This window comes from Epinephelus fuscoguttatus, linkage group LG4, assembly GCF_011397635.1.
Source record: "Epinephelus fuscoguttatus linkage group LG4, E.fuscoguttatus.final_Chr_v1".
NCBI classification, from domain to species: Eukaryota; Metazoa; Chordata; class Actinopteri; order Perciformes; family Serranidae; genus Epinephelus; species Epinephelus fuscoguttatus.
In genome coordinates, this window is record NC_064755.1 from 39,581,413 (window position 1) to 39,601,536 (window position 20,124).

Below are 20,124 nucleotides of genomic sequence, written 5' to 3' on the forward strand. Positions count from 1 at the left end.
CTGTCATCAACCAAAGAAAATCTTGGACACTACAGAAGTTAACTTTGGGGTTAACGATGTCATATACAACATAACATTACTAATGTTAAATGTCTCTGTAACGATGCATGTAAAAGAGACTATTTTTAGCTATGAAGCTAATGTTAGCCATCATACAGCTCCAACAAGGGCGCCATTTTGACTGCATTCCTTTTTAGAAGATTTGTAATCCAGCTAGGGCTGCCATGAACGATTATTTTCATTGTCGACTAATCTGTCGATCATTTCTTCGATTAGTCGACTAATCATTTCATCAAAAAATGTCTTAAAATGTTGAAAAATGTCGGTCTGTCTTGCCCAAACCCCAAAATTACGTCATCTAATGTCTTGTTTCCTACTCACGCCAAAGGGTTTTAGTTCACTGTCACGGGAGTTTGGAAGCTGCAGTAAGAGTATTTTGGGGTACTTTTATAGTGCTTTTCTATGAAAAATGACTCAAACCGATTAGTCGACTACTAAAATAGTCACTGATTATTTTAATAGTCGATTAGTCGACTAATCGTGGCAGCCCTAAATCCAGCCCTGAACTGCAGTGAGTTAGAGAGTTAGTAAAATAAATCCATAGTGATAAAATCCGACACTGAATGTCTGGGATAATTTATCCATTTTTTAAATTAAAAATGACAGTTGAAAATGTTTTAAGCCCTGACCACACAGAAAGCATTTTAGCAGCTGGAGGCATCTTTTTGTAATTGTTTTTAAAGAGAATGAAGGTTTTTGCTTGCGCTGCTTGCGTTGCATCATTCCTTGCTTTTCTGCACTCTAGGCGCCTGCTGCTTTTGCCGGAGCACTCTGAACTCCTTGAAAAAATTTCAACTCAGAGCTGGAAAAAAGCTCCACGTTATCTCTTTTTTCATCTTTTTTCCCCATTGTCTGAGTGGATGATTTGAGAGGCGGGCCTTCTGTGGTGGTCACGACAACAAGTTTACAGTTGGCAAACAATGGAGGAGAAACTGGTGGTATTGGTTGCCGGATTCCCAGAGATGTATGCCAAGATGATAGACAGCAGGTTGTCAAACTGTCTCTAAGTTATCCTGAAATATACTTGGACACAGCCATCATCGAAGTGAAGCTCCTGGACCAACTGGTGGCACTCCCCATGATCCACCCTCTTTTTTAGGGTCTCATGTACCCACACAGATCAGTGTTTGCTGACAGCCTCTCACCCTCAACCAGAGCTACACAGTACCCTCTGCCTCAACATTTTAGGAACTAGATACTAATTACTGGGGGAAAAATGGTACATTGATTTCATGTGAAGGTTAGCGTAAGGACGTGATGGGGTGGTTAAATGGCCATCAAATCATAGTGGAGAAGGAGTGTGACAAATACCACAAGACCAATCTTCACATAAGATATCTACAAGTGCCATTTTTAGCTGGGTGAAGAAACACTGGTGGACACAAGGCCCAGTTAAAGTAACACTAGGGCTGGGCAGTATACCGGTTTGTACTGAAAACCGGTATTTATTTTCGTTATGATATGAATTTTTCATATACCGCAATACCGGTGAATAGCCCAAACAACATCCGGAACGTGTGCGGCGGGAACGTGTTTCAGCGGGGACCCATTTCACCACTGCACACCACAGGCACGCTTGAGCGGGTGAGAGTGAGAGCATAGAAAAGTTTAGAGGCGAGAATGGGTGCTGGAGAGAGTCCTGAAAGCAAAGCAACTGTACACGATGACCCAGAAGAACTCATACCAAAAAGAGCAGTGTTTCCTCTATATGCAACTAGCAGCGGCGCACCACCGTTTACAATTCTCCTCTGCCCTCTGTACCGCGCACGGCGGAGTTTCGCCCCAGTGCGCACACACCCACACCCACGCACGCACGCACGCACACACTCACAGGTGAGCACACTACAGCACGGCTCGGACTGCATTTTCCTGACCGAAGACGACCCGTCTCGAGTCTGAGACAGTTACGGCCGGGCTCCATCGGGCACGTCAGTGGCGTGACACGTCTGCAGCGCGACTCCCGTAGCAGCTCGCCCCCCTGTTAATCAATTACAGCAGCTCCACCGGCAACTGGAGCGGCGCGACAACCCCCATCTGTCGCACGACAACTTTCTATTTTAGGCGGCTCTTCTATTTTTGTCGTGCTACGCTCCCCTACGCGACCCTCCAGCAGATAAAAACTACATGAAATAGTGTGCTAAACAATGCGTTTTTAAATGAATAACCATTATCAGAGGTGATATGTGATGATTTTTTTCATGCATTTACCCATGTTTATCCGTGACATTGTGTAAATGTCTGTGGCGGACATTTGAAAGCGAGTAGATGACAAACAGTAAACTTGTAGATAACTCAAATATATGTAATAACTTAGGTGGAAAATGCTTTAACATTTCATGCAGCCTACATGCAGCCTCTCGGCTTGGCAAACGGTAAACATCCCCGCTGGCTTCTCTACGTGTCGCTTCCATACGCAGTCAGTGGAGCCTTAATGAATGGAGCGGAGCGTGTGTTGTGTTCAGGCGTTGTCAGGTAAATAACAAATTCCGGCACTTGAATAGGCCATAGCACAACACAGCAGCATGTCAAGTTGGCTGAACCTGAGCAAAATACCGTGAAATACCGTGAAACTGATATAATTTTTTCTTAAAACCGTGATATGAAAATTTTGTCATAAGCCCATCTGCCCTAAGTAACACCAGTGAATGTCTGACTGATGAGAATTTGGTCAGACAAAAGCATATCACTGACTGCCCTATTATTTCCACATTTTACATTTTCTGGACTAAAACAATCAATTAATCCACAAAGACTGATTGACACTGCCAACTGTTAGTGAAAGCCCATCATAATTAACTTACAGTAGAATGTTGACTATTGCAGCATCAACACAGTAGATGAAGTGCACTATCAGGCATGACACTGTAATCACAGCCACACCTTCATCACTTTGTAAGTGCAAACAGAGGGGTTGAACAGGAAACAGTTTTTACATCACATCTACACAGAATGTTTTAATGACCCATTTATCATCCTGCTACATGCTTCAACTGAAAAAAAACACTGACCAAACGCCATTATTGGTTTAGTCTTTTACTGGGACAAAAAGACAAATATAAAAATAACAAGCCTCAGCCAACAGCACCATCATAAATCTGACCATTTCACTGACAAAAACAACTGCAACTGGGAAACTGAAGATGTCTCAAAGGTAAAGTTTAAAAGCCTGCAAACCCATTCAGACTCCATCAAAGCATCATCCTGTGTAACTCAGAGCCAATATAAAATATGTATTTACACTCTTCTCTGTGAAATTCATTGTGTCTGAAGTGAGTGTCAGACCCTTTAGGGCTTTGAGTTTGGATACCAAGAGCTGCAGACAGAGCTGCTGGCCACGCTGTGTTTTCTGATTTAATTATTCCCTGAGGAGGAAATGATCTGTCTGTAGAGGAGCGAGTCCTTGTCACACCTGTCCTGTCTCTATCTCAGCTGTCTTCCTGTTTGAAAATCAATCTGATCTCTATTCTGCAAAGCCACATTCACACTGGTAGTTACTGGTCACTGTGTGTCTGATTCTGGCCTCACTGGGAAACACAAACCTCAAGAATAACTACAATCTGACTGAACACAGAGAACAGGCACACTGACTCTTAAATCTTAAAAATCTTAAAGTACTGACATTCATTTGCAGAAAGTGAAAGAAAATATGAGCTCAACTGCAAGCAGAAAGTGGTGATTTTAAATGCATGAGTATGCCTAAGCAAAGACAGCAGAGCAATTTCTATTCATAATTCATGAAAACTGATTTCAGGTTGGAAACATACCAGCATGTTCTGCGTGTTGAAGTGCAGCAGAGATTCAGAGCCTCTGATTCAGTCGGTTGTCAAACTGCTGATCAGCCAGACCTTTCAGGAAAAAACCTGCTTTCAACACCGTCATTACTGATAACTGCAACTCCGCTGATTGAGAAGTTCAACCTCTGCTCAGCTCCCGAAGAATTAAAAGCTCCTCCTCTGTAGTGATGTGCTGCTGCTCAGCCTTGGGCTAATTAAAGGTCCTGATATAACATGAATGCTCTTATGTTCTTTATGTTCTGGGTCGCTGCGCACACAGACGTATTCATACAGTCAGCACATATGGTCCGTGTGGTCATAAATTTTAGACTGCAAATCCATAGCAGAAAATTTACATCACAGACACGCTCACGAACATGGCTACACAGACACGGAAAGTACAGTTTGAATTAACAGTATGCATTAAAACTGCGTGAATGTCTGTTAAAACAACAGAAAGGAGCTGCACTGGTGGGTTTTAAGAAATATGACACAGAAAGATTTGAGCAACTCATTCAGTTAGAGGGCTTATTAGACACCAAAACACTGCACAGTGATTTTTAATATTTCTTAAAACTGTTAAACTCTATAATATATAGTATCACATCGTAGAGCTGTAATCACCCAAAGAAAATTTTGGCAGACTGATATTCTACCTACGCTTTAACCAGTCGATAACAATGAAAGATAACTGTGGGGTTGACAAAACATAATGTTGTTAATGTTAAATATCTCTAGAACACTGCATGTGAGAGATGCTTACTATATATAGCCCAGTAGCTAACATTAACCATCGTACTGCTCCAACAAGGGCTCCAGTGTGATCGTATTATTATCAGAAGATTTGTAATCCAGCCTTGAACTGTGCTGACTTTTTGGAGACATATTAAAATAAATCCATAGAGATAAATTCTGACTCTAAATGTCGTCTGTGATTATTTCTCCATTTTCCAATTGAAAATTTGTTGATTTTTTTTTTAGTTTGGGTAAAACACTGCACTTGCCACTGTCATTAGCTGTCCTATCACAGAGGAGAAGGGGCTGGACAAATACCACAAAGACCAACCATCACAGAAGACATCTGCAAGTGCGTAACAACAACAGCTGCTGTTTTCAGCTGGCAAAACAAACATTTTGTTGGACACAACAGCCTTAGGGCACATTCACACCAGGATAGTCCAGGGGACTCGTTTCGATTGGGCGGGGAATGCTGAAAAATTTCACACCATCATTTGATTCGGTTCACTTTCAGTATGCACTTTTTAAGGCGGACCAAACCACCTGGACAACCTCACGCAGTTACAACAGCTGCTTGTTTGGGGGCGGTATTGCCCGAAATGACCACTGACCAGGAAGAAAAAAAAGTATGAGGAAGAAGAAAGCCTGGCTCATTCATTGGACAGGACTGAAAACAGAAATCCATCCCCTTCAGCCAGCTTGGTCACCACAAAAACACCAAAATACACTGCACTCTACATCACTTCCTCTCTTTGGTTCACTTCCTCTCTTCGGTTTGCTGGATAGTCCGTTTGCATTTCCCACTGTAGGCAAACTGCGCCAGGGTTCACTTGCAAGTGAACCGAGACCCCCAGTTTTCAAGCGGACCAGGGTTCGCTCGTTTGGTCTGCATGATGCATTCAAATGAGCGTTCACATCACTCCAAACGCACCGAACTATCTCTGTAAGCAGACCAGGGTTCGTCAAAAGCAGATCAAATAGCGCCAGTGTGAATGCGTCCTTAAAGTAACACCAGCGATTGTTTGACCAAGGAGAATTTGGTCACACAGGAGCATATCAACCAACCAATCAACCAACCAATTGACAAACCAACCAGAATGTGACAGCCCTATATGCAACTCTACTTTCAACCCTACAGCGACTGTAATAAAAAACAATAACAATAAAATAAATCGTACAACTGCAGCACTCATGTAACGAAGTCAGTAAAAAAACACTACCAAAACTCCACACTGAAGATCACATTCACTCATGTTGAAGTACATGTGAAAGTATAATCTGCTGTGAAGAAAAGCATTCAGTCCTATTCCGTCGCTTCCTGCTTTCACAAACATCATCAAACTTCACTTTAAAATTCACCATTTTCTTTACACAGTGAGCTTGTCTGTACATCTTACTGGCAGTGGAGAGATCTTATAAATAATAAAAGAATACCACAGATATGGGATGTAGTGTCTTCCCACTGAACTCTCTTTGTGGATAATTTATCTGCAGATGCTCCTCCAGCAGAACCACAGGGTCAGACTCCATCTGCAAACCCACGGGTAAATCCCAACTCTGACGTTGTTTGATTTTGCTCTGGTGACGTCAGTCGCTGTCAGTCAGATGATGGTTGAAATATTACCACACCCCTGGTATACATACATAGGCGCTCACTGAAAGCAAACAGAAGCTAATAGGGTTGAAACTGGCAGTTACACTGAAGCATCTGCCTTCACCATCCTGCTGTTGGTAAATCACAACCAGCTGGGACACAGCAAAGGCCTCTTCAGTCACTGCTCTGCAGCACTGACGTGCATTCATTTACCAAGGAGACGTGAAGGAAGTGAAAGTTAATCCACTACACCTGAGCCTCTGAATCAAGTCTCTCACTCTCTACATAAAAGGGGACATCCTCCATTTTGTGGATTTCGGTTTTCTCAAGATAAAAATACCCCTTCACCTGCAGCCTTTGTCATGCAGCTGCCAGCGGTGGAAACACCCGCATCCTGTTTCAGCACATGAAGGCAAATATGTGATAAGAACGTTTACTGGAAAGCTTAGAATAAAGTACAGGTGAGGGCTACAAATAATATGAAATCTAACTTAAACAAAATGTGGACATTAACTGTCTGTAGTTTTATGTCTTTTAGAGATTTCCAGAGAGACAGCCGATACACATCATCGCTGGTCAGGGTTAAAAATAAATGTCATGTTGAATCTGAGCAGTGTGTCACATGCTCATCACGTCTTTAACCTCTTCAAACTGATACTCCAACTTCGATGCCATGAAATGTGAGTCCTTGGCGGGCATAAAAAAACAGCCACCCACAAACTGCACCAGCAACACAATGAGATCTCTAATATAAAGAAGCCTGGAGCGTTTGAGTGCTGCCTGGAAAGAGAAACCAGACCATGAAACTGCTGCGGAGTCTCGTCCTCTGTGTCTCGATCTGCTGTTGACCTGCTCACGCAAAATAGCTGCAGGGTCCACAACAGCCCCATTTAAATGTAATCGCGGTTGTCAGTGTGTCAAGTGAGTTTCAGCAGTCACGCGCCCTTGAAACCTGTGAAAATACGCCAGTAGGGTTTAAAGATTAATGGGTGTTACACTGCTTCTTTTTTCATCTGTGTTTTTATCAACCCATTAAGTGATAAATAAAATTAAATATTTATACATTAACAATAGAGTGTAGCCTGCTGATAATCATCAAGATTTATCTATTGTAATTGGCCTGTTGACATTACTCATAACTGCTGAAATAATATTTATCACACAGTATTAAAGAGAGGTCAATAATTTGAGGCTCGATTCTACTGATGGCTTCAAGCCAGGTGGCCCACTGTGGAAGTCAGTGTCACCCACAAGGCAGTGTCACGTAGCCAGATCTATCTCTATAACCCTGTGCTTGAGAAAGGTCTGGTATCACTGCAGCCCTTTTTACAAAGAGACTGCACCATAAGGCCATTACAAAGTCCACTCTTTATGCTCTTCACTTTATTTTTTTACACAAAACCAAACAACCATAGCGTCATGACACTCATTACAGACTAGTGATGGGCAAAGCAGTTCTTTAGATGTTATTAAATCACTAGAATCAGTTCATTAAAAAGATTCGTTCACCGAATTGTTCAGTGCTTGGCAGGAGCAGCCCTGACTGTGTACTGCGTAGTCCAACTCACTAAACTGATACACTGTTGAGCTGCTGCTGCGTCTGCCCTGCACTGGTGAGTCTCCTTACTGGCCAGCCTAACGTTTAAAGTTTGTTTATCTGGAAACTAAGTCTGTTAAAACAATGGGGAGGTGTGTGATTGTGTTCATGTGGCTTGACTCCTGGCTACATTAGTTGTTAGCTTGGAGAAAATGGTCCCTGTGAAAGTGTATCACAGAAGAAGAAATGATTTGAATCACTCACGGGTCGGGGTTACGTCGTCGTTGACCAAGTGATTAATTCACCGAGTGATTTGTCATGTGGTAGGCAGTCCCTCCCTGTACCCGCGCTGCCTCGCGACTCGCAAGTGATTCATTGTTTGCACGGACCGAATTGGCAGTCCCACTACCAGCTTGCACGCTCACTGCTGAGCTCAACTGAACTGAGAAATGAACGAATCAGTTCCGGAAGTGATTCAGTTCAGTACATTCACTCAACAGCAGGGCTCGACAGTGCGAGCGTTTCACTCGCATTTGCGACTAAAAATAGGTGAGTGCGAACTGTAAAAAATATTTAGGGGCACATGTGCGCATAAAAAAAAAAAAAAAATCAGCTGAAGCAGCCTATATTTTTGTCAATAAAAAAAAAGATAATCTAACCACAAATGTTGGAGGAAGCCACCTTCCCTCTTCCCTCTTCCCCGTGTGACACGGTTATGGGTGGTTTTCCAAGCCACTGTCGGCACAATGATATCGTGCGCAACACCAAGGGTAGCGGTGCCGCTTTGTCAGGCGTTGCTGCCCTCTCCATAGACAAACAATGGGACAGCCAGCGCAAAGCGGTTTTACAGCTGATCATGTGTAGAGGCCTTTAGGGACCGTTCGCCATGGTACCGCTGCTGGGCAGGGTGGAAATAAAGCCCTTTTCAGACAGAGCGCACAAAACGCAGACCTCCGCCAACGAACCCATTCATTGTGCATGTGCTAACGTGGCGCAAGAGCGCACTGCTCTGCCGCCGAGCTGAGCGGCATGCGCCACCAGCCTGTGCTCGAATTGAAATTTTTTTAATTTCTTTAATTTCACCACAGCGCGCTGTGACGACACCACAGCGGCATGCGTCCAATAGCAGAGAAGAGCCTGAAGTAGACCCGAAAGCGGTCACCATGGAGCTGTAGCTCCTGAACGAGCCTGTACTCCCCCAAATCCTGTCCTCTGCGCCCTACCCCGCGGTGGGCGCCGCAAAGAGTGCTCTGTGTGGAAGAGGCTAAGTTCTGCAGAGTTTCAGAGGACCTGGAGAATGTTTTAGGATAGTAATAACATTATATAAGATAATCATATTATAAAGATAATATATATATATATAAGATAATAACATTAAAGACAAAATTAAATTGCAATACTTTTTCAAAACTTGATGATTTTACCTTTCTGTACATTTTGTATACAAATTTATTAAATAATTTTGCTTGTAAATGTCTATTTGCATCACGTTTATTACGGAAAACACATTATTTGATCAATTTACATTGCGCCCCTAAAGGTCTTTGTGCACTCCTTACTTTTTCAATTTAGGAGCACATGTGCTCCTTGGGAAAAAAGTTAGCGTCAAGCCCTGAACAGATTCGTTCTTTTGAACGATTCGTTCGCGACCGACAACACTATTACAGACTGCATCCCAGCATCCAAGAATGAAAAGAGGTATGATGAACGTGTCATGTAACACAACAGTGCCAGATTCTTGTGTGACATATAACACAAGCACCAGCAGTCCTTTCTAAACAATAACAATGGCATGATATAAAAATATCAAACACTCAATGAGTCCTCTGCTCGGAAGGTGAGGTGCTCCCAGACCTCACTGTTTTCCCAATTTCACATTTTCAGCCACTGTTCTTCGAGTTAGCTCGACTGCTATCAGCTACATTGTAAATCTTCCCCTAACACGGTGTCAAAACATCACACCCATGATCCCGTCCTGTTGGCTGTCCCAATTATACAGACATTATTTAGGCGCAGTTACTACCTCCTAGAAGCGAGACAACTCTGTCCCCCAATTCTGCAATCGTACCTTATGTACAGTGACACACATCTTCTTTATACTTTTTACTGTGAACGTTGCATGTCCCCGATCAATATTTTGCACATTTCTGCAAGAGTGTACAGCTCTTCCACTTTAAACACAGATATTTATATATTTCTTATATTTTCTCGTATTTCCTACTCTGATAATATTTCGATTCTATATCATGTCTCTTGACTTTTGCACCGTATTTATTGTTGTACACTAAATTGAAAAATTCCTTACATGTCAAGACCTATTCTCGTATAAAAAACATTTCTAATTTTGATAAACTGTAAACCGCAATGTAGTAAACGTAGGCCTATGTATGTAACGTGAAGTGATGCATATATACAGAGATGGAAACACGTAGTAAAACAGAAATTAAAAGTATACATACAGGTAAAGTGTCAGTATCATAGTTAACTGTTTAAGTAGTAGTAATGTTAACTAGCTTAAGTTTACTGACTGGAATATCATGGTGGCAAACCAGTTCAATGCAAAGTCAGACAAGAGGGTGGCAAAGCAAAATTAGTTTGTGTTTTATTAAGAAATAAGCGCTGGTGTAAACCTTAGTGACAATGACTGCTCACAGCTAGATGAGATGCTACGGTGGCAGGTGGGCTAACCTGTAACATGCTAGCTAGCTGCTAACAAGCTACCGCTGGCCGACCACAACAGTCAGATAATACAGTATATTAAAAAGAGGTCTCCTGACGTACTGCCTCTCAGTGGAGCAGTTTATACTCCAACAAAGCACAGTTGTATAAACCTGAATGAAGCTACACACCGCATATAAAAGCTTCATCCATTTTGGATTCAGTTTCCTCAAAGGTCAGCTCTGTCAGGAGAGTCTGCTGTTGATCAGCGGTGCAAATTTTTGTCTCTAAACGAAAGCTCAGCAGGGAAACGAGACAATCTGCCAATCAGACGACTGCATTAAAATCAACAGATTTCTGTCCTAAACATTGTTATAAGTGCGAAGGTGAACTGAGATGCCTGTAATCTTTTTTTAACAAAAGGTTTCCGTTCTCTTGCTACTGTCAATGATGGAATGAAGGCAGCAAAATGAAAACAGAAAGGTGTCTTAAGTGAAAAAATGCTGGAACTGTTTTAATGGCTCACAGAAAACCTAACTGCCACGGCAGCCGATCTGTTCACCTCTGGCTGTAATTTAGGACGTGAATAGTGAGCTGACTGCTTCTATCAGCAGCCATGTTCAGCCTGCATCCATCAGGACTCTCTCTCTCGCTCGCTCTACTTGACATTACAGAGGACACTCCATCTTATTGATTATCCAGCGGGTGTGTAGCTCTGTCAGCACACTGCAGAGCTTTAACAGCACACTGCACTAGGTCCAAACATGGGAAGCTATTGTTAACAGTTCTGCTACGAAATCTGGAAGTCACTCCGACACAATAATGAGCAACATTTCTTTAAAATACACTTTCACTCCTTAATGGTGTGAGATATGAGTTTAAACTGAAGCCAATCTTGTGTTAAAGGGAAAGACATGTTGAGAAGGAGACAAGTCACGCAAACACATCTCTCAGTTTTAAGACCTGCCACATGAATTCAGCTTTGTGTTTCCATCCTCAACCTTCATCACACATCTGGCACATGACGAAACACGTCCAGCTGTGATCCATGACATCACTTCCCGATTAAGAACCTTTTCCCCCGATGATCTGATATGAAAAAGTACTGTTTTTTATATACTTTCATTTTGAATGGGTAGAAAGTCAACAGGCACACACCTTAAATTGTACACTTTGGCTTTTTGAAAAACTATTTTAAAAACACAGGTATGTAATAAGACATTTTCAACGAATACTTCGTATTTAAGGCCTGCATAAGATCTTTTTTATTTTCAAACACTGAGAAACAGACAATAAAAAAACACAGCAAGTGGTGACCTTACATTTTAATTTAAGGTTTAACTGTTCACAAAAAAGAAAAAATAATTAAAGGCATAAATAAAAATAAATTAAAGGCATAAAACACATGTAAGTGTATTCAAAATAGAAACGGGAGCAATTTGGGGCTCAGTATCTTGCCCAGGAATACTTCAACATGCAGACCAGAGGAGCCAGGGATCGAACTGCTGATCTTCCGATTGGTGGACGCCCCGCTCTACCTCCCTCCTTAGCCACAGCCACTTGGTTATACGTGGGTGGTAGGCAAACCAACAGCCATCGTCAACTACTACACCAGTTCTATGTCTATCCTCCACCCAGTTCTGTCTTTATCTCTCTGTTTCACTCTGAGGTTCAGGCAGTGGTCAGGAGATGCAACAGCTAAACTCCAGTTAACACCCAGCACTCTGCACCGCCCTGAGATCTGCACCACCATGACCTTTATCTCCTTCTGTTTCTCCACTAAGACAACAGCTCTGTTTCTCAGTGAAACATAAATCAAAGCGTCGACAGGTGGTGGATGGAGGTGTGTGCTCTGTGTTTTCTGTTTAACTGCTTTATCTCCACCTGGTTGTTTAAACAAAGGCTTCAACACAACCAAAATAGAAACGCGTTCAGATCTAGTGCAGAGAGGTGTACAGATGTGTGAATTTACTACAGCTTCATTTCTAAGAACAATGCTCGCACATCTTTTCAGTTAAGATTGAGTATACGTTACTGAAAAACAGATCTGTCTCACACACTGAGGTTGATAGGTTTTTAATGTAGTGAGTCCCTGGGACCCACAGAAATAGAAATAGAGTGGGTTGGGGTTTAACTTTTCCAGAGGTTTCTTCTTTTTCGTTCCCGTTAGAGGTTTTTTATGGGAATTTTTCTTCATCTGAATCAAGGGTCTGAGGACAGAGGGTGTTTTATGCTGTACAGATTGTTAAGCCTCATGGAACAAATTTGTGATATTAGGCTATATAAATAAAATTGACCTGACTAGACTGGAGGTCTGGGACCACGCTTTCTAAGAAGAGCTAATCATAATACAGAATTGTTTTGTGTGCGATTCCAATAAGATTTCTACTTGAACAATTTCTATCAGCTCTAATAATGCCCGAGCAGCTGAAAATGGCCAGTTCCAGTTTGTCTTATGATTCTGTGTAACAGAGAAAAAAATAATTTATTACAAGGTCTTCTGGTTATTCTGATATTTATCTGTTTCTACATTTCCAACAGACCGACACCACCGTACTCCCTCCTGACTGGCCGGCCCTTTCAGTCTGCTGCTCTGATTCATCAGCTCAGGTAACTCCAATGAAATCCTCTGAGTAATTGAAGCCATCACTGCAGGACCTCCCGGGCTGTTTGTGGCAGAGCGCTAGGCAGGCCGGTCGGGGTGATAGCAGGTCACGTAGCTCTCAGCTCCTCTCGGCACTCAGCAGAGCTTTCTTCCTGTCTGGCCGGCCAGCCCTCCCAGGAGGAGCAGACAGATCGGCTCATTTCAGCTTCCTGTTGGTGTCCTCCTCCCGGGCAGACCGATTCAGTGATCCTGCTGTCAACCCGACCACCATATAACACCACAGAGGTCTGTGCTGTACTGCAGAGAATAACAGTCTGCAATCCTGTGTCCACAGCTTTTAATGTGCACTTCACTGATAGTAAATTGCTCATCGGGAGCTTGATTATTTGAACATGTGATATCATCCACACAAGATTAAAACAGTAAGATTTACATGACTTCAAAGTGCAAATATGCATGCCGGGAGGGTCACAAGCTAACAAGTAGCTCTATTTGAAGGGAATGAAAAATGAAATTATTTAAGACTCACTCTTATGTTAGCAAGATACAGCACCACCTCTGAATTATGCTGGAGACAATGTGGAGTAGTTGGCGGCCATACCCATATTTTTTGGGATTGTCCCAAATTAGATAAATATTGGAGAGACATTCAGGCAGAGATTAAGCAAATCATGGGGGTAGATTTACCTCTAGAGCCAGCTTTCTTTAAACTGGGAGAGATTCCAGAAGATAGAGACACCAAAAACCAGACATAACTGCTTGTGGTGTTGCTGTGATTGCAAAAATATGATCACAGTACTGTGGAGAAATGTAAAGTCACCAACTGTCCAAAAATGGAGAGAAAGATTGAAGAGTTAATATTTGATGGAAAGTGTAACAGCCGAGCTCCAACTAAGGACTGATGCTTTCAACATTCAAGTGGACACCAGTAACACTACAGTTGCCAAGACTGATTGAAGACACATCTCCATAACCCCAGTGGAGAGGAGGAGTTTGACTGATACTGTCCACATGCACAAAAATCAATCGGAAATTTATAACTCAACACAGGTGCTTGTACCAAAAAATAATCTTTAAGTCAAGAGTGCTCACTTTGCAGCAAAATATGGGGACTGAACAGCGCCAGAGGTACACTGGACAGCACACTGACTAGCAAAAAAATACAACCAACCAAACAGACAAACAAAAAAACAATACTTGACTGCTCAACTTGAAGCAACCTCAGTCGACTGCCTGGTCTCCAACTGACAATTCAAATCTCTGACTTTCAAGGGGCATCCCTAGATATTTTAGCTTGATCTTCAGATGTCTGTCCATCTTCGGTCTTAGAAAACTTGCTTTTATTGCACACAATGTAACAAGAATACAAAATCCCACCCTAGCATCAACATCATCAGTTATTCTTAGATAAGGACATTAGCCATGTTTCCATCAGCCTGTTTAGATGCGCATCTAGAAGTATCGCATCGGAAAATTATAATGGAAATGCCAAAATTCGAATTAAAATCCCCTGATTCGCACAAACTAAAATACGCTCGCTTTAGCTGGGTTTTGGTTGATTCGAAAAAATGTTGATTCGCAAAACGGGGGATGGAAACAGTTATGTTCGAATTAAGTCTGACGTAGCGCACCTCTCTCCATGGTGATAACCACACTCTGGGTCGGGAAGGCGGTAAAGCATTTACAAGCTGGTTGCCAACCGCCAGAAAACGTAGAAGAAGAAGAAGAAGAAGAATGTGAGACTTGTTTTGTTTCCGGTTCTACGGAAAACTTGCACGAGTTCGTAGTTTTCAACAAATTCCGTACATTGAATGGAAACACACAGGATTCATATTTCTTTTAATGCGCATTTCCCAATGATTCGAATCACTTTTGGATGGAAACATAGCTACTGTAACTTAGTGACAGGCCTGGTTTTGTGATGACCATTTGACCACCTCTGCCAGGCTTACAGATGCGCTAGCAAGATGTCAATAAATTCGAGTGTCTGAAACAGTTTCAAAATTTGTGACGACGACCCAAAAATGTTGAATGCCAGAATCATCAAAGTAAACTGGCATATTACAAATGTACAACCAGCTTGGCAAATCACCTGAAAACTCGAAGTAACAGCTCAGCTGTCTTGCAAAGTATTGTTTTTTCTAGCCATTGTGCATGTAACTAACAACGTGGCTAAAACATGTCCTTGTCTCCTGCCAACCTAAAGCTTCAATTTACTGCAGATATTTCTCACTTAAGCTTCGATGCCCAAAATTTGGTATTCAGGACAACCCAAGTAAATTCACTGCATTACGATGGGCTTCATAGAAAACTGCGATAAACATTTTCACCAGAGTTCAAGAGCACACGGACATGTGTCATCTTTAGTATCAACCAACTATACACTGTCAAGAAGTTCAAAATCAAGAGTTCAGAGCTCAAATGTTTGCAGGAAAAGATGGTAACACGTCTGCCTCAGGGATGCAACGTAGTGCAGAATAATTCTTGTGACAGAGTGCCAATATTAAATGCATCATCTACAGACTACATTATAGTACTATTATAGTGCATACGACTATTTACGTGTAACTGTAAAGGGTGAGTCTGTGTATGTAAGAATGTTTGCACTGTCATAAACATCATGTAATGGATTTTTTTTAATTGAATGAACACTTGTATTGCTAACTGCAAGACAAATTAAGCTCTGTAATGAAACAACTTGACCTCAAGGTCTGCTTCAAATCCAGGGCTGGTGTATCACTCCATCACTGGCTGTTATTTTATCTGTACAGGATCCGAACTATACACCATGTTGAAGGACAGTTAACTTGTCTATGAAGGACATGTGTGATCTTATCCAGGACACCAGCATCTCAACTGATATGAAGTGTTCAGATATGAACTTGTAGAACCAAAACATGATCAGCATATGAGGATGAAGCTCTCACCCGCCAAGGATGTGAGTCTGAAATGTCATCTTTAAATTCTTACATTCTCAATTCCTCTTTAATACTCCAAACTGAGAACCAGCTGAGAAAGTCTGATGTAGCTCGATAGCGTTTGACATCAGATAACTTGGAAACAATGAAGTACTTTTCTAAAGTCACACACACAGGTATTTGACTATGCAGCCAGGTATGTTTGCTGATTGACAGTCAAATGTTTTTTTTGCACAAACCCCTGCTGTATGATTCCCTGTGACTGGTTAAAACAGTCACATGGAAAACCTCAGACAACCCCTTCCTCCTCTTTTGTGGTTCACCGCGTTTGTTTACATTTTTCAGTAATTGGCGCAGGAAAAACAGCTTTATAATACTCCACTTCATTTTATCATCTCCCATCAGTACTACTGTTATCCTCAAGGTCCTGGTCACCACATTGCCACTGACACAGAATACATATCAACGAAAAAGAACCACTGTTACTGTGCTTTAGTGCCTCACAATTCAGAGTTCAAGTTCAGAAGGGTCACAATCAAGGATAGGAAAGCTGGACGAATAAAGATAGGGAATGAACGGGAGTATTGTGTACACAAGTACGTGGAAGAAAAGGTGAGTGAGCAAGTTGCAAACAATATAAATAGTGCAAAGAAATAAATACTGAATGGGTGGACATAGGGAGTGACAGTGCATGATGACATGAATAAGGTAAATATGGCGTTCATTAGAGTGATGGCCTGTAGGGACAAACTGTTCCTGAGTCTGTTAATCATAATGTACAACTGCCTCAAGGCAACAAATTCACTGGTGCACTTAACTGAAAGAAGACATGAACAAATCACTGAGTCAGTATGATACTGGATGAGCAGACTGAATCGCATGTTTCAACAGAACAAGTCAGCCGACTGTCAGACACCTACAGAATACACCTCCCACCAGATTGACCCATATCCTGCATATGTCAACAGATTTACTAGAAAGATAAACGTGCTGCTTACAGTATGCATGTGTTCATTCACAGATATAATCCCTTCTGTTGCTTCAGAGTCAAATTGGTGTCCTGTTACTGGAGTTAAAACACAATGCAGCACTAAAGGGTGGATAAACGGAGCTTAGTTCAGGGTTAAATGGAAATCACACACCCCGATGGGGAAACTTGAAGGCGTTTACATTAAACTATAACAACTGAGTAGTACTTTCTTTCTAGTAACTTATGTTACAGGCCTTCAATTACCTGCTTATGTTATGCAATCAAGCTAAAAATGCCTTTTACAAGCCTCTATGTCACGTTGCTTGTAGCGTGTCTTACTATGAGTAACAAAATCCTAACTGTTGTAGCAATCGTGCAGCAGGATACAAATAAAGTTGAACCTGGTAACCCAGTTCAGGGGATATTTATATCATGTAGTTAGCATTTACGCTAGCCATGTTAGATCTTTGGACGGTTGCCTGTTTATTTGGTGGGGACCATAGACAAAGGCAAAGCTTTACATGCTAGCAATCTGAGGCACGTTTACGACAGATATGTGCATTTGTAATGAAACAGAATATTGTTTCAAACACACCAGACCCACAGAGCTAGCTAACCTAGCTAGCGTTAGCCGAATTAATCGGAAGGCTAGCTAGCGGTGGCTGCCTTCGTCGGCCCTGGAGCTCACTGCCCTTTTAGCGCAAAGCTAACATGCAAGCTAATAAAGTCTCACAGTGGCGTTAGCTGAATAATATTAGCTTCAAACGCACACGATAACACCCAGTCAAGAGTGCAACATCGAATAATATGGAGATATTAAGTACAGCTTGTGCAGCTAGCCCCGAGGCCCACCGTGGCCCGCTACGAAGCTAACGAGATCCATTATCGGACGCGGTGCAGCTTAGCTCGAACGGGGGAGATTTTCTGTGTTCGCCGTGTAACTTTAACATTAACTGACCATTTCACAACAGCCACACCCGCATTTACAGCTGACAGCATAGGCGACAATTCACATCTGAATCCCAACGTATAACGTTCTACAGATCGTTTATATAACTGTTGACCTAACGTCCCATTTGTCGTGTGATGGACAATTACCGATGCGGCGCTTTCAGCCTCCCTGTCAACCTATAGATCCATTATCGGACAAGTGTTTTAATTCCCCACCAACCTTTTTATCCAGATTTGCAGCACATATACATCTCAGTTAGGCAAAGGGTGATATAGATTAAGTCAAATTGATTATCAGGAAGTTTTGAAGATATGACAATAGCTTGAAAACACACTAAACACCCAGTACTGCTTTAAACGGACTAAACAGATATCAAACGGGCTTTGTAACGTAACGTAAACGTATTAAGGAATGTGACTAACCGTTACACAAACAGTGAAACGCATTTGTTAATGTGTTTAAAATAGAGTTGATGTAGTCGTCAGATAATGTGTAGTTAAAAGGAAACAAGCAGGTCAGACGGGGACGTGTCCGATGATGGACGCATGCCCCTTAGCTCCCCGGTCTCTTCAGACAAAGACAGCAGTTAGCCTGCTGAGCTAACCCCCGGGATAGCTAGTAGGCTATCCCGCGTTTCAAAAAAAGTAGACCCAAATCCCACCAAGGTAGCCAACTTCAACATGTCCACTTACCCCGTTTGAAATCCCTATCCGACCAACGTTCATGTACACTCCATAGGTTCCGATAATCCCAGTAAAAACAGTTAAAGACAAGCTCCCAAACTGGTGGATTGAACAGGCAAAAGACCAGTCAACGTGCTCCCAGTTCACTGGACCGCAGCCATCACACGGTCACATCCCGGAGAAAACTGGAAAGCAGCGGGAAACACCGACATTTTGGAGTCAGTTGTCGGGCCTGGATGATAACGAAACTAATCCCCAGTATTCCATGACTGGATGTGATATTCCCAGAGTTTCCAGGTCAACGTTATCCCCGTTAACAGACACACAGACAGCAACAGACAGACAAACAGCACAGTGGGGCTAAATGGCTGTTAGGTACAATGCAACCAAAGCCCGGAACACTGGATCAGTGGAGTCACTGGACCTGGACTGGGTTCGCTGGACTCACTCACTGACTGGACCTGGAGTCAGTGGAGTCATAAACACTGGTGGACTCAGGGGGGACAGAGGGGGCGACCGCCCTCCAGGGTGCCTTTCCAGTGGAGTAAACGTGATTAAAAATTAAAAATAAAATACCCTAATAATTTTAGGGGTGTTGGCAAAACCAGTGGTTAACTGTTAGTCAACATTTTGATACATGTAATATTTAATTGAAACATGTGATAGTGGATTTTATCTGTAACTGTACTATATGTGATGTGTTTTTGTGCTATAATGCAATATGTTTTGACATGAATTACATGCTGTAATTTACTGTTGTTAAAAAAAAAAAAATTAGGATGCCTTCTCACAGCTGGCGAAGGTACTGCTGATGAAAACAAGCCTTTCAGCTAATTCCGATGAATTTACATTTTTTAAAATGTTAATTAATGCACACTGTCCCTTTTTTTTTTAAATAAATAAATAAATAAAATGAAATCGGTTAACAGCTGATAATATTTTGGACCAGTCATGCATGCCAGTCTATAGGTTATTTTCCTGTCCTTCAGTTTACTGCACTGCACACCACCCGGGTGCAGTGGGAGTTAGCTAGTCCTACCCCTCATTCAGTGATCACTGCTTGTAATGCCGTCCTGAGCATGGATGTATAAAGAGAACTGGACAGCACTGGAGGCGGGGCCCTATTGATTCCTGCGAAAGGTGCTCAATTTCCACAGTTTAAAATTACGGAGATCTTCCACATTGTTGGGCCTATAGAGCAAGCCCACTCAAGACTTATGGCAGCCAAGCGTTGCCAAGTGGCTATCTTCCAATTTAGCCCTACGCTTATGTGAATGGGGATAAAATAATTGATCATGTGGCGGCTCATATAGACTTTCGAAATGTCATCAGACCAAACGTATCGAATCCCTGTGGCAAAACGAGTCATTTCGTAGGGGTTATGGTGCTCAAAAAAATGTATCTGCTGATTTACAGATGCGTCTTTCCCAATGTAAATCTATGGACAAAAAGTCTTTTTGGGCCCCATGGCATAATGTGATGGACCAGGTTGTTGTAATTCCACTTTTGACCACTAGGGAGAATTAGCTTCAAAGCCCTGGGGGTTGCTGTGGACACTGGACCCACCATCTGGTCTTCCCCCAGGTCACTCTGGTGAGTAAGCGGGTCAAAACCCCCCAAAAACCTTTAGTATTGT

The 20,124-nt window shown here is 42.2% G+C and overlaps 1 protein-coding gene across 2 annotated transcripts in view; it reads right to left on the bottom strand.

Moving 5' to 3' along the window:
* The window catches only part of znf609a (zinc finger protein 609a), a 62,661-nt gene extending 43,777 nt beyond the window's left edge, over positions 1-18,884 (bottom strand). For both annotated transcript variants that reach the window (XM_049575150.1, XM_049575151.1), the window contains exon 1: positions 18,498-18,884. The gene's annotated coding sequence lies outside the window, so the exon portion shown is untranslated. The remainder of the gene's footprint in view (positions 1-18,497) is intronic.
* Positions 18,885-20,124: the final 1,240 nt, after the last annotated feature.